This window comes from Dasypus novemcinctus, chromosome 3, assembly GCF_030445035.2.
Source record: "Dasypus novemcinctus isolate mDasNov1 chromosome 3, mDasNov1.1.hap2, whole genome shotgun sequence".
Taxonomy (NCBI): Eukaryota; Metazoa; Chordata; class Mammalia; order Cingulata; family Dasypodidae; genus Dasypus; species Dasypus novemcinctus.
Genome location: NC_080675.1, coordinates 182,176,075 through 182,187,514, shown reverse-complemented (window position 1 = coordinate 182,187,514; position 11,440 = coordinate 182,176,075). Strand labels below are relative to the sequence as shown.

The following is an 11,440-nucleotide window of genomic DNA, read 5'->3' as shown; positions in this document are numbered from 1 at the left end:
GGGAAATTCTCCCTTGCCCCTTGGATCTACGATGAAGACTATCTTCCCAGTTAGTGGTCACACTCAGTGAGTTGGTTGCTGGGTTTTATAAGGGAATTTTAATACTGTAACATGAGTCTGTACAGGCATTTGAGATCTTCATGTAGCGCTCAGCTAGGGGATGAAGACCAGATCTTTTGAGTCATTGACTAGTACCTAAGGTCAAGGATTTAGCAGTGACATACAAGTTTATGTCATTTGGTGAGAAATTGGAGCGCCAGTGGTGTTTGGGTGAATGAATGTGAATCTTTGATAGGGATGCTTACAAACCATCTGCAAGCACTGTGAGAATCCACTGGAAAGCTGTCATTGCTTGTTTTTCTACTTTTGGCATCAAAATCATATGGAGGTGCTATGGGCATTGCTCAGGCTGGATGAAGTAGGAATTAGGGACTATTGCTCCTGGAATAATTAGATATCTTTAGAAGTTGTTTAGTGGTTGGATTTTCCCCATGTTGCCATGGGTGTTCTATGCAGTTTTTTGGTTAAAGGAGGTGTATAGAGGCAGTGCTATATGGAATGTCCAGTGTCCACACATACAGGGATTTGGTTTGATGGCTTTGGTTTGCATATGGTGTGTGTTCCACAGTAGTAAGCATCCTCCTTCTCTTCATAGATCATGGAAGCGATCTCCTCGCCTACATCACCATGTATTAAGACCTTAGGCTGAAGGTCTTTCCTGTATCTTGCCAATCCCTGTTCATAGTAAGGTTCACATGCAAGAAGATGTGTTCTTTTTCCTGAAAAGACTCATATCATCACTTACATTCCTCTCTCTTTCATGAAGTCTGCTGAACGTCTGATTTATCCATGTATATAGGTGTTAAGAGGGACTTGGAGAATGCAAGTCAAAGTACCTAGCAGTGACTTGATTTTTAATTCATCACAGTCTCAGTGATGGTAGCTGACTTTTTTCCTTTCAGTTATTGTTGATTTTATTGATGATATAGTTCATGTTATTAGGAGAGCTCTAACATAGGCTAACAGTGTTGAATCCTTCAAATGTTCTGGACTCTTATCCTGTACTCATGTTTCTTTTGCATTTGTTCAGCCATGAAATTCATTGTTAGAAATAAAACTTGCATTCTCAAGGATTCTTTGGTGATGGCCATTGATACTTTGAGTGTCACAGTGATAAAAATTTAGATATGTGACTTGATGGATCTTCCAATCTCACCATATCGAAGCCCCCTGCTTGCAAAATTGTCAGATATTTGGGAACTGTCTGATTTCCAATATAAGAAAGTTATTGCATGAACATTTTTGTATATGAACATCTTTTCCTTAGGATTCCATCTTTGCACCAGAAATCGATGATTTTTTTCATTATCATGTACTATAGCGACCTCCGCTATTGACTCCGATAGATGGATACTCTCTGCTCATTGGCAAGTGTTGTGCATGAGCCCTAATTCATCCCTGAAACATTCTTTCCTGCTGTTTGCTGCCTTCTGACCAAGTCGGATTCATTCCTGCTTGTTTCCAAAGACATCAATACACTGTTGAATTCAAATGTGTGATGACTGAGAATGTAGAGTATATAGATAGGTGTGTTTTCCTGGAATGCACCGGATGAGCAAAAGGGGAATGTGGCGCTTGTCATCTCCTAATTTGGTCAATGTGGCAGATTGATGGCTGAAGGCATAGATTTTCTTCAGAAGGTTTCCGCAGTGGAATCTAGGGAAATGTAGAGAAATAATTCATTTGAGGCAGGAGGTAACACATTCAACATGTACATAAAGGAGAAGATAAAACTTTTAGCTATGTACATATGCACATGATTCCTCACCAATATACATAAAAATAGTTGAAGTCACTGCAGGTCAGGTATTGCACATAGCACTATAAAACTGGGGAGTGTGGGTGTTGCGTGTGATCCTGTGTACATTTCTGAAGCATGTGTTTCTTTTCTCCACTCTTTTCTGTTGCAGTTTCCTATGAATGAATGCCATTTTGAAGAGAAGATTCTCTGCTTATCTTCACACATGTAGATATTTAGGGGTCTCTGAAAGTGCTGAAGACCAGAGCCCACTGGAAGCTGGTAGATGACTTGGTGGTATGCATTTGTTTTAATTACCGAAAATGCAGATATTCTTCCCAGGATTACTAAGTCTTAAAAGAACTTTGTCTGTTACTCTCACTAAGGTGTGCTGGAAACCATTCACTCCTTGAGTGCCTTGTCTTTTCTCCCTGATCAATGGACTGTCTCTAGAAACTCGAGGGGGCTGAGCAGGGTGGGCTCTTGGGCTCTCATCATCCCAGTCACAACTTTAAAATGCCAGGGTATACGAAAGTGCTTAGATGGATGAATCAACCCAAATATATGTTCCTTGGAAAAGCTGATCTAAATGTGGCCAAATCCCTACTGTCTCCTCTCCTCGCATGGAGGTCCTGCACACTGACTCAGTTCAAGGAGCCTCTGAGTGAGGGGCCACACCATATGTTCCCTTTTGAGCTCAAATCCATGCTTGTAAATTTGGATGTCTCCAGCCGCCTTTGCACTAGAAACATTTGGGTTTACACCTGGCCATGATGAGATATTCTCCTGTTGGATGGCCCCTTGATTGGTACATGATTCCCATCAAATGCAGAGTTTCCTAGATTGGGTGGGTGTGGAATGGGTGGGGAACCTGTGACACTACAGTGTCACTCCACACAAGTCACTTAATCCTCATATACTCTTGACCTACTCACATCTGGGAGAAGTTTGGCAGTTTGGTAATGTCATGAGAGTGTAATGTAAACAGTTCTTCACCTTTTCCAGGTTTCCTCAGATAGAGATGTAAGTTCTGTGTGTTTTGGGTTGATTAAACGGGTATTAGAGATTTGGATGGTTTGAGTCCTCTTACAATTATTGCCATAATGACAGAAAAGTTGTCGTACCTTGTATCTTTAGTAGCATGATGGCTGCTAGGACATATGGAGAAGAAACTGGTAGTTGCTTATGAAATGATAGAATGTAGTACAAGGTGCCTTTTCATCTGGTTTCTCCAAAAGATGTCATAGGATTCCTTTGGGTTTCTATGGAAATATTACATTCGAACCAGTGGTCTTTAGAATGGTATGTTCAAATTTCCTTGGGAACGAGCATTTTGGAAGATTTAAAAAATCTTTTTGTGTTGTGTATTCCACACAATTCAGTCTGACTCTTGAAACTCGAGGGAGCTGAGCAGGTTGGACTCATGGGCCCTCCAAATCCCAGTCTTCAGCTTTAAACACCAAGGTATATGGAAATGCTAAGATGGTTGAATCTGCCCAAAGAAGAATACCTTGGAAAAGCTGATTCTAAAATCATTTATCTGCTCCCCTTGCACAGGGCTCCTGTATGTTGACGCAGTTCAAGGAACCTCTGAGTGAGGGGCCACATCCCTCTGTTCCCTTTTATGCTCAAATCCATGCCTGTAAATTTGGATGTCTCCAGCTGACCAGGTACTAGAAAAATTCAGTTTTACACTTGGCCATGATGAGGGAATCTCTTTTTAAATGCCCCCCCCCTTTTATATATATATATTTTATTTATTTATTTTTAAAAGATATATAGATCACACAAAATGTTAAATAAAAAAATATAGGGCAACCCATATGCCCCATTCGCCATACCCACCCCACTGCTCCCACATCAACAACTTCTTTCATTAGTGTGGCACCTTCTTTTTGGTTTTTGTGCTCTGCTGCTCAGTATGGATTATAGTTTACATGGTAGTTTACACTCTCCCCCAGTCCATTCATTGGGTTATGACAGGAAATATAATGTCCTGCATCTGTCCCTGCAGTATCATTCAGGACAGATCCAAGTCCCGAAAACGCCCCCATATTATACCTCTTTTGCCCTCTCTATATCTTCAGCAACTCCTGTGGCCACTGTCTCCAAATCATTGCTAGAGTCACAATAATTCTATAGTAGAATACCAGTAAGTCCACTCTAGTCCATGTTTTATTCCCCAATCCTGAGGACTCTGAGATGGTGATGCCCACTCTACCTCTTAATTGAGAGGGGGCTTGCATCCCACGTGACTGAAAGATTGGACTCCCATGCTTGCAGTTGTAGACTCTCTTGTTTCCTTAGTGTGGTAGTTGTTCATTCTTACCTCCCTGTCAGCTGACCTAGGTAAGTCCAATGAACTGGAGAGTAGGTGTTGCAACTCTGCTGAGGCTCAGGGCTCAGCTGGCACATGGACTGCCCAGAGAGTCTAGTTTTCTGAGCGTATACCAACCCCAGCGCCAACTACAGGTTCAATAAAAGGTATAGAAGAGGCATGTGTAGATAAGTCACCTCTGATTCTAACTCTGTCACACTCAGGAGCACAAATTCCAAAGTAGGGCCCACTGGCAAGCCACCAAACTCTTGGAGCCATCTTTAAATGACCCCTTATTGAATGTGATATTCCCAGCAAGAGCAGAATTTCCTAGATTAGGTGCATGCTGATTTGGGAGGGAATGCCACAGTTTGAGACTCCACAGGTCATCTAATCCTCATATACCATTTACCTGCCCACCTCTGGGAGAACTATGGCCAGTTGGTAATGTTATCTAAGAGTCTAAGGTAAACAGCTATTATACTTTCCTAGGTTTCCTCACATAGTGATGCAATTTGTGTGCCAGTGGTACTGGGTTAATTGAATGGAAACCAGTTATTCTGATGTCTTGAAACCTCTTGCAAGCATTGCCAGAATGCCAGAAGAATTGACTACCTTGTATCTTTAATAGTGACCTCAAAATAAAATGAGAATTCTCTGGTGGATCCTAGGCCAGATGGAGAAGAAACTGCCAATTGCTTATAAAATGATTAGATGTCATTAAAAGTGACTTTAGGCTGGTTTCTCCATAAAATGTCATAGGTTTCCTATGGTTTTCTCTGGGAGTGTTATGTTCCATTCAGTTCTGTCTAGAATAGCATGTTGAAGTGTCCTTGGGGATGAGCATTTTGGCAGATTGCCTTGATTTATTTATGGTATATATTCCATAGAATTCAGTCTGAGCTTATCCTTCAGTGGGTGTGGAAGTGGTTCAGGTCCAGATCCTTTGGCTCTCCATTCCTTCCCACACAACTTTCAGAATCCTGTGACCAAACTGGTTTCTGGCATCTGGGGCCTTGAACATTTTGTTTCCTATTTAAAGGTGTTTCTCAAGAAATGCTCCCATTTTACCTTCATCCCTATTTGGCCAGTATCTTGAGTGGAGGTTTGATTTCTCTAATCCTCTCTTACTTATACTTGTGTGGAATCGACAATTTATGGAACAAAAGAATGAAGGAAAGTGTTCAGTTCATCCAAGAGTCTGAATGGAATTAAATGTCTGGTTTTTGTTGTAAACTTATCATGGTTGATCTTGTTGATACATATTTCTTGTGGTTTCAGTGCTGTATAGTAACATGTACCCAAGATACATTCTTCATTTGATCCCTGAAACATTATTTTCTTATGACTCTTACATTCTGGTCAAGTGCAGCTCATTTCTTGCAGGTCCATAGATATTACTGGAAAGTTGTAGTCCATTCCAGGATAAGTCACAATGTAGATTATGAAAAGATATATTTGATAGGGGAGAGCAATGTGACCAATACCATCATCGATACCTGGGAACAATGGCAGATTGATGGTGGAAGGCATTCAGTTTAATAGAAGGTATCCAAATACAGAGTCAAAAGCAGCCGTTTGCCATAGGAGTCAGCACTTTAATGCACATATTCGAAAATGGCCCCACACAGCAAATATGTAAACATGCATATTCCCTTGCTATCATACATACATATCTATATAATACACCCATAAAGACAAGACGTAAATGGTTTTCAGATGTGGTAAGTGAAGCGTGGAAAAATGGGTGTGGCCCTGGTTGCCTTTGATCATTTGTTCTATTTTCAATAGTGCATTTGTTTTCCACTGACTTCTCAGGTGAGATACCATTGAATTGAAGCCATGTAGGTGGAAAGAATCTACATTTCTTTCAACAGCTGGAGGATGCAAAAGTCCCCGGAAGCAGTGTGGCCCTGAGTCTTCTGGAATCTGGTAAGTGGCTCATGGCAGTAAAATTTTTTTTTGCAAAATGTCCTGCTAGTCTTCTAAGAAATACATAGACCTAAAAGAAAATATTTGTCATGTCAATAATGCCATGCCTAGACCCACTCCTTGAGTGTCTTACCTCTTTTCCATAGTCAACTGTATGGTTGTCAATACTCAAGGAACCGACATATTTGCACTCTTGACCTCTGCACACCCCAGCCTGCTGCTTAGAATGTCTATACCAGGGGCTCTGAAAAGGGGTCCATGAGCTTGAATTGGAAGTCAAGAAAACATTCTTGTTGGGACATGTTGGTGTGGGTGTGATATATTTATTAAATAATACCCAGTATAGTGTGGACTTAGTAAGGGGTCTGTGGTTTTTACCTGACTGACAAAAGGGTCTATGGAACAAAAAAGTTTAAGAACCCATGTTGTAATTGTAACAATGAGCTTGGATCGATGATGAAACCCTAATCAGCATTCCTTGGAAAAGCTGAACAAAATGAGTGAGAAATCCCTACCGTCTCCTCTCATCGAACTGAAGTCCAGCACGTTGTCTCTTTCTAAGTTACTGTATGAACAAAGGGCACACACGTTCCATTCTGCATAGGTGGTGGAAGGAACTGAAATGCATGATGGAAAACTCAAAATTCTGCATTTACTCTGGTACTCATCCTCCTGAGTATTGTAGTCATGTTTGTATTTGTTTTCTGTACACTTCTTAGGTAGAATTGACAGGGGATGAATGCCACGTAACGGGAAAACAATACACCATGTGTTTACTACCCCAAGATGTAAGGAAATCCCTGGGAGATCGTGGCCAAGAGTCTTGAGAATCTTGGACATGTCTCACAGAGGTAGGCATTTTATTTTCCTAACCTACAGATATTCTCCTAAGAATTGGTCCTCTTCCAGGGACCTCTTACTTGTCATATCACAAATGGCATGCTGAGATTCAATCCTTGAGTGTCATTGGTCTTCTCAATTTTCAATGACTTGGCATTGATAATTCCATGTGAATAAATACTTAAAGATATCTGCTGTCCGAATGGTGTATCTGGAGTTTTAAAAAATTGGGCAGTCTGTGCCTGGATCGATGATGACACCCTCAAAGCATTCCTTGGAAGCTGAACAAAATGAGTAAGAACTCTATACCGTCTCATCTCATCGAGCTGAGGTCCAGCACGTTGCCGTTTTCCTATGCATATGTGAGTGTGGGGCAGTTTCTCTGTATTGCCTTTTCCGCTCCTACTCAGTTTCACACAGCTCCAGCCCTCAGTCACTAGAAAGTTGCATTTTTACCATGGCATGGATACTATAGGTCACTTGTTGTGATGGGGGATCTCTCAGGGCTGGCATCCTCAAACATATACATGGTCTGTGCATTGGTGGTTTGAAGCCGGTGGCTGTCATGTGACATTTTGTGGAAGGTGAAGGTACCTGAAGTCTAGGGGAAGGAAATCATGTCAGCGTTAGAGTGTTTTAAAGCCAGGGAATTGGAGTATTTTGTATGGTGTTTTTTGTTTTTTTTTCTTCATTTTATGGGTAAATGTGAGTGCCTACTGTGATGGGGTAAACTGAATGGAAGTAGTGTTAAGGATAGTTGAAAACCTCTTTGAAGCCTTCTAGAATCCATAGCATTTTTTTTATCCCCCCCTTGAAACTTTTGTGTGCTGACTGCTCTCTGTGTCCATTTGCTGCATGCTCTTCTGTGGGTTTTTTACTGCTTGTCTCCCTTTTTTGTTGTTGCATCACCTTGCTGTGTTGGCTCTTCACAGCATCTGTGGGCTAGGCAGTGCTCTGCAGTGTGTGGACGAGCTTGCCTTCACAAGGAGACGTGAACCCAACTGATTGAGCCACAGCCACTTCCCAGTCCATAGCATTTTAGTTCAGTATTGATAGCTCAAGGAAATCAGTCTTCTTTGTGACTGGTTAGCTAAGATGAAACCAGGGAGGGGTGTGCATGAAATGATATATCTCAATATTTGTGGTTCAGCAGCTAGAGTTGTGTAGATTTTTGTAGGACTTCTTCCTTTCTGTGGGTGGCATAGTCATGTCTAGCTTTGCCTGGAATGGTAGTGGAAGCATTTCAGGGAATTGTCTTCCTTTACTCTCTGCATGTTTATTCCAGAGAAGCAAATATGAGAATTTTCTTTATCAAGTATGCAGTGATTCATCAGACCTCTAATTGCAATATGCTAATTTTTTTTAAGAATATCTAATCTAAAGGTTGGTGTACCTCTTGTCTTGGTCCATAGTCATTTTCCCAAGGGAAAGTGTTTTGTCAGTAAAGGCCCATTTGACATGCATGTCTACATCCAGTGTACTTCAGTAAGATGTTTGCTTCTTCCATGCAACATTTGTCTTACAAATGAAATCTGGAATATAAGTTCATCTGATAGTAATTGTTGTAGTTGCCTTGTTTTTTTTGTTGGTGATATCCTATCATTGTTGATTTTGTTCATGATATTTTTCACATGGCATAGGGGCAAATAGTAACTTCCAAAGGTTTGATGAGAAGTTGTTTCATTTGTACTTTCAGTAGGCATGTCCTGATGACAGTTAGCTTGATGTCCTCAACTTAGGACAGCCTAATTTAGTATTGTGATTTATTATTTTACTTGTGGGATTTTCTTTTTTTTTTTTTTTCTTTTATTGACTTTGTAATAATATTACATTAAAAATATATATGTGAGGTCCCATTCAACCCCACCCCCCCACCCCCCCTCTCCCCCCCCCCCAACAACACTCGTTCCCATCATCATGACACATCCACTGGATTTGGTAAGTACATCTTTGGGCACCTCTGCACCTCATAGACAATGGTCCACATCATGGCCCATACTCTCCCCCATTCCATCCAGTGGGCCCTGTGAGGATCCACGATGTCCGGTGATCACCCCCGAGGCGCCATCCAGGGCAGCTCCACGTCCCAAATACACCCCCACCTCTCATCTCTTCCTGCCCTTCCCCATACCCATCGTCCACCATGTCCACTTTTCCCAATCCAATGCCACCTCTTCTATGTGGACATTGGATTGGTTGTGTCCATTGCACCTCTATGTCAAGAGGAGGCTCAGATTCCACATGGATGCTGGCTGCCATCCTCCCATTTTCAGTTGTAATCGCTCTAGGCTCCATGGTGTGGTGGTTGTCCTTCTTCAACTCCATCTTAGCTGAGTGTGGTAAGTACTTGTGGGATTTTCTATGGAAGAATGTGGAAGAGAGTAATTAAAGTAGGTTTCATGAGTTACCTTTTCTCTGTTGTCAAAAGAGTGAACCTTACCGATTGTGAACATATCTGGTACATGCAAATTACCCCCTTTCCAGTAAGACTCTTATCACAGACCACTCATATAAATTTACCATGTCATATCATTATGGCTTTTACTTGGGAGAAGGTGTTGATTGTTGAGAAATAGTATGTGTCTGGGACCAGGTGCACAATTTTCAGGTGGACCCCTCTGCTCCTTGGATAGCTATCCTGGCCGTCTGCCATTGATTCCTGAAACATTATTTCCTTGGGCCTGTTACCTTCTGGCCAAGTGCACTTCATTTCTGCATCTCGAAGTTGTTCAGCTTTGAGTAACCAGGTAGATTCTGAGAAGTTGTGGCTCTTGCAGTGCATGGTTGATAGGTGAGGGCAATGTGGCCAATACCATTGTTCAATGGGAGAAAAATAGGCAAAGTAATGGTAGAAGGCACTCAGTTTACTAGAAGTTACCCAAATATGGAGTCAGCTGCTGTCATAGGAGACAGTGCTTTTAACGCACATGTTCCACAGTGGTCCCACAGAGCAAGCATGCATACATTCATGTCATCATACATGCAAAGGTATGAAATACAAGAGAATATCTAAATGATACACAGGTGTGGTATGTAAGGCAGGGGAGATGTATTTTGCACTGTTTGCCTTTGTTCATTTCCTTGTTGCTCAATCATGCCCTTGTTTTCTGCTGACATCAGGTGGAGATGCCATCGAATGGAAGCCATTCAGGTGGAAGGAGTGTATGTTCGTTTTAACATCCGGATGTGCATTAAATTTTCTGGAAGCAGTGTGGCCCTGAGTCTTCTGAAATTTGGTAGGTGACTCATGGAAGCAAGAATATTTTTTGGGGTAGCTAAATGTATCATTAGTCTCCTATGGAATATATAGACCTAAAAGGAATTATTTTTTGTTATATCAAAAGGTCATTCCCAGACCCACTCCTTGAGTGTCTGGCCGCTTTTCCATAATCAATGGTTTGCTTTGGGATAGTCCAGGAATCGACACATCTGCACCCATGACCCCTACATATCCCAGCCTGCAGTTTAAAATTTCTAGACTGTAACAACGTGCTTGGATCGATGATGACACCCTAATCAGCATTCCTTGGAAAAGCTGAACAAAATGAGTGAGAAATCCCTACCATCTCCTCTCATCGAACTGAGGTCTAGCCTGTTGTCTCTTTCTAAGTTACTACATGAGTGAGGGGCACACACGTACCACAGGTTGTCTGCTGTCCTCTGGCCCAGGCCTTTTCACTGTGCGTGTAAATGGTCTTCTGGGCACCAGAGCGATTCAGTTTTGCATATAGCACTTGTGACCATATCCCTTCCTGCTTGGATCCTCTATGAGGTCCACCTTCCAGTAAGTACTCGTGCTCACCGAATTGGCTGATGGGGATTTGTTGAGGGAATTTATAACACCAGAGCTTGAGTCTGTATAGGCCTTTGAGACCTTCAGGTAGTCCACGCTACCCACTTCTGGAGGATGGAGTCCAGGTTTTTGAGTCACTGAGAGTGCCTTAGGTCCAGGATTTAGCAGTGATTTCCCAGTTTATGTTATTTGGTGAGGAATTAGAGTGCCAGTGGTGTTTGGGTTGAGTTAATCAAGGGAATTCTTGATGGGCATGCTGACAACTCATCTAGAGCATTGCAGGAATCCAGCCACCAGTGGCCATTGCTGGTTACTGTACACTTGACCTCAAAATGATATTGTGGTGCTTTGGGCCTTGCTGGCCAGCTAAGGTAGGAAACAGGGACAGTTGCTGGTGAAAGGATCAGTTGTCTTTGAAGTCGTTTAATGGCTGCATTTTCTTCATGTTGCCATTGGTGTTCTACGTAGTTCATTTGGTAAAGGTGGTATATATGGAGGTGGTCCTGTAATGGGATGTTTAAAGTCCTTGTGGATAGGAATTTGGGTATATGGCCTTGGTTCACATAGGATGTGTATTCCACAACAGTACCAGCCTTCTCTTCATAGCATCAAAGCTATCTACTGGGCTTACAAAGCAGTTGCCAATAATTTAGCAAGCCTAGGCTGAAAGCATTCCTGAATCTTGCCACTTTCCTTTTCATGCTAAGTTTCACATTCAAGAGTTGTGTTTCTTTTTCCTGAAAGGCCCCAACTCGCATCT

General features: G+C 41.9%; 4 non-coding genes across 4 annotated transcripts; all 4 read left to right on the top strand.

Annotated features, from left to right (window-relative positions):
- Nucleotides 1–2,338: 2,338 nt before the first annotated feature.
- Nucleotides 2,339–2,431, top strand: LOC111763461 (small nucleolar RNA SNORD116). The gene has a single exon (XR_002796332.2). It is a non-coding gene; the product is annotated as a small nucleolar RNA SNORD116 (small nucleolar RNA).
- Nucleotides 2,432–6,494: 4,063 nt separating this feature from the next.
- LOC111763407 (small nucleolar RNA SNORD116) lies at nt 6,495–6,588 on the top strand. The gene has a single exon (XR_002796287.1). It is a non-coding gene; the product is annotated as a small nucleolar RNA SNORD116 (small nucleolar RNA).
- A 543-nt stretch (nt 6,589–7,131) lies between these two features.
- Nucleotides 7,132–7,222, top strand: LOC111763432 (small nucleolar RNA SNORD116). The gene has a single exon (XR_002796309.1). It is a non-coding gene; the product is annotated as a small nucleolar RNA SNORD116 (small nucleolar RNA).
- A 3,160-nt stretch (nt 7,223–10,382) lies between these two features.
- LOC111763400 (small nucleolar RNA SNORD116) lies at nt 10,383–10,476 on the top strand. Its single transcript, XR_002796281.1, has one exon. It is a non-coding gene; the product is annotated as a small nucleolar RNA SNORD116 (small nucleolar RNA).
- The last annotated feature ends 964 nt before the right edge of the window (nt 10,477–11,440 follow it).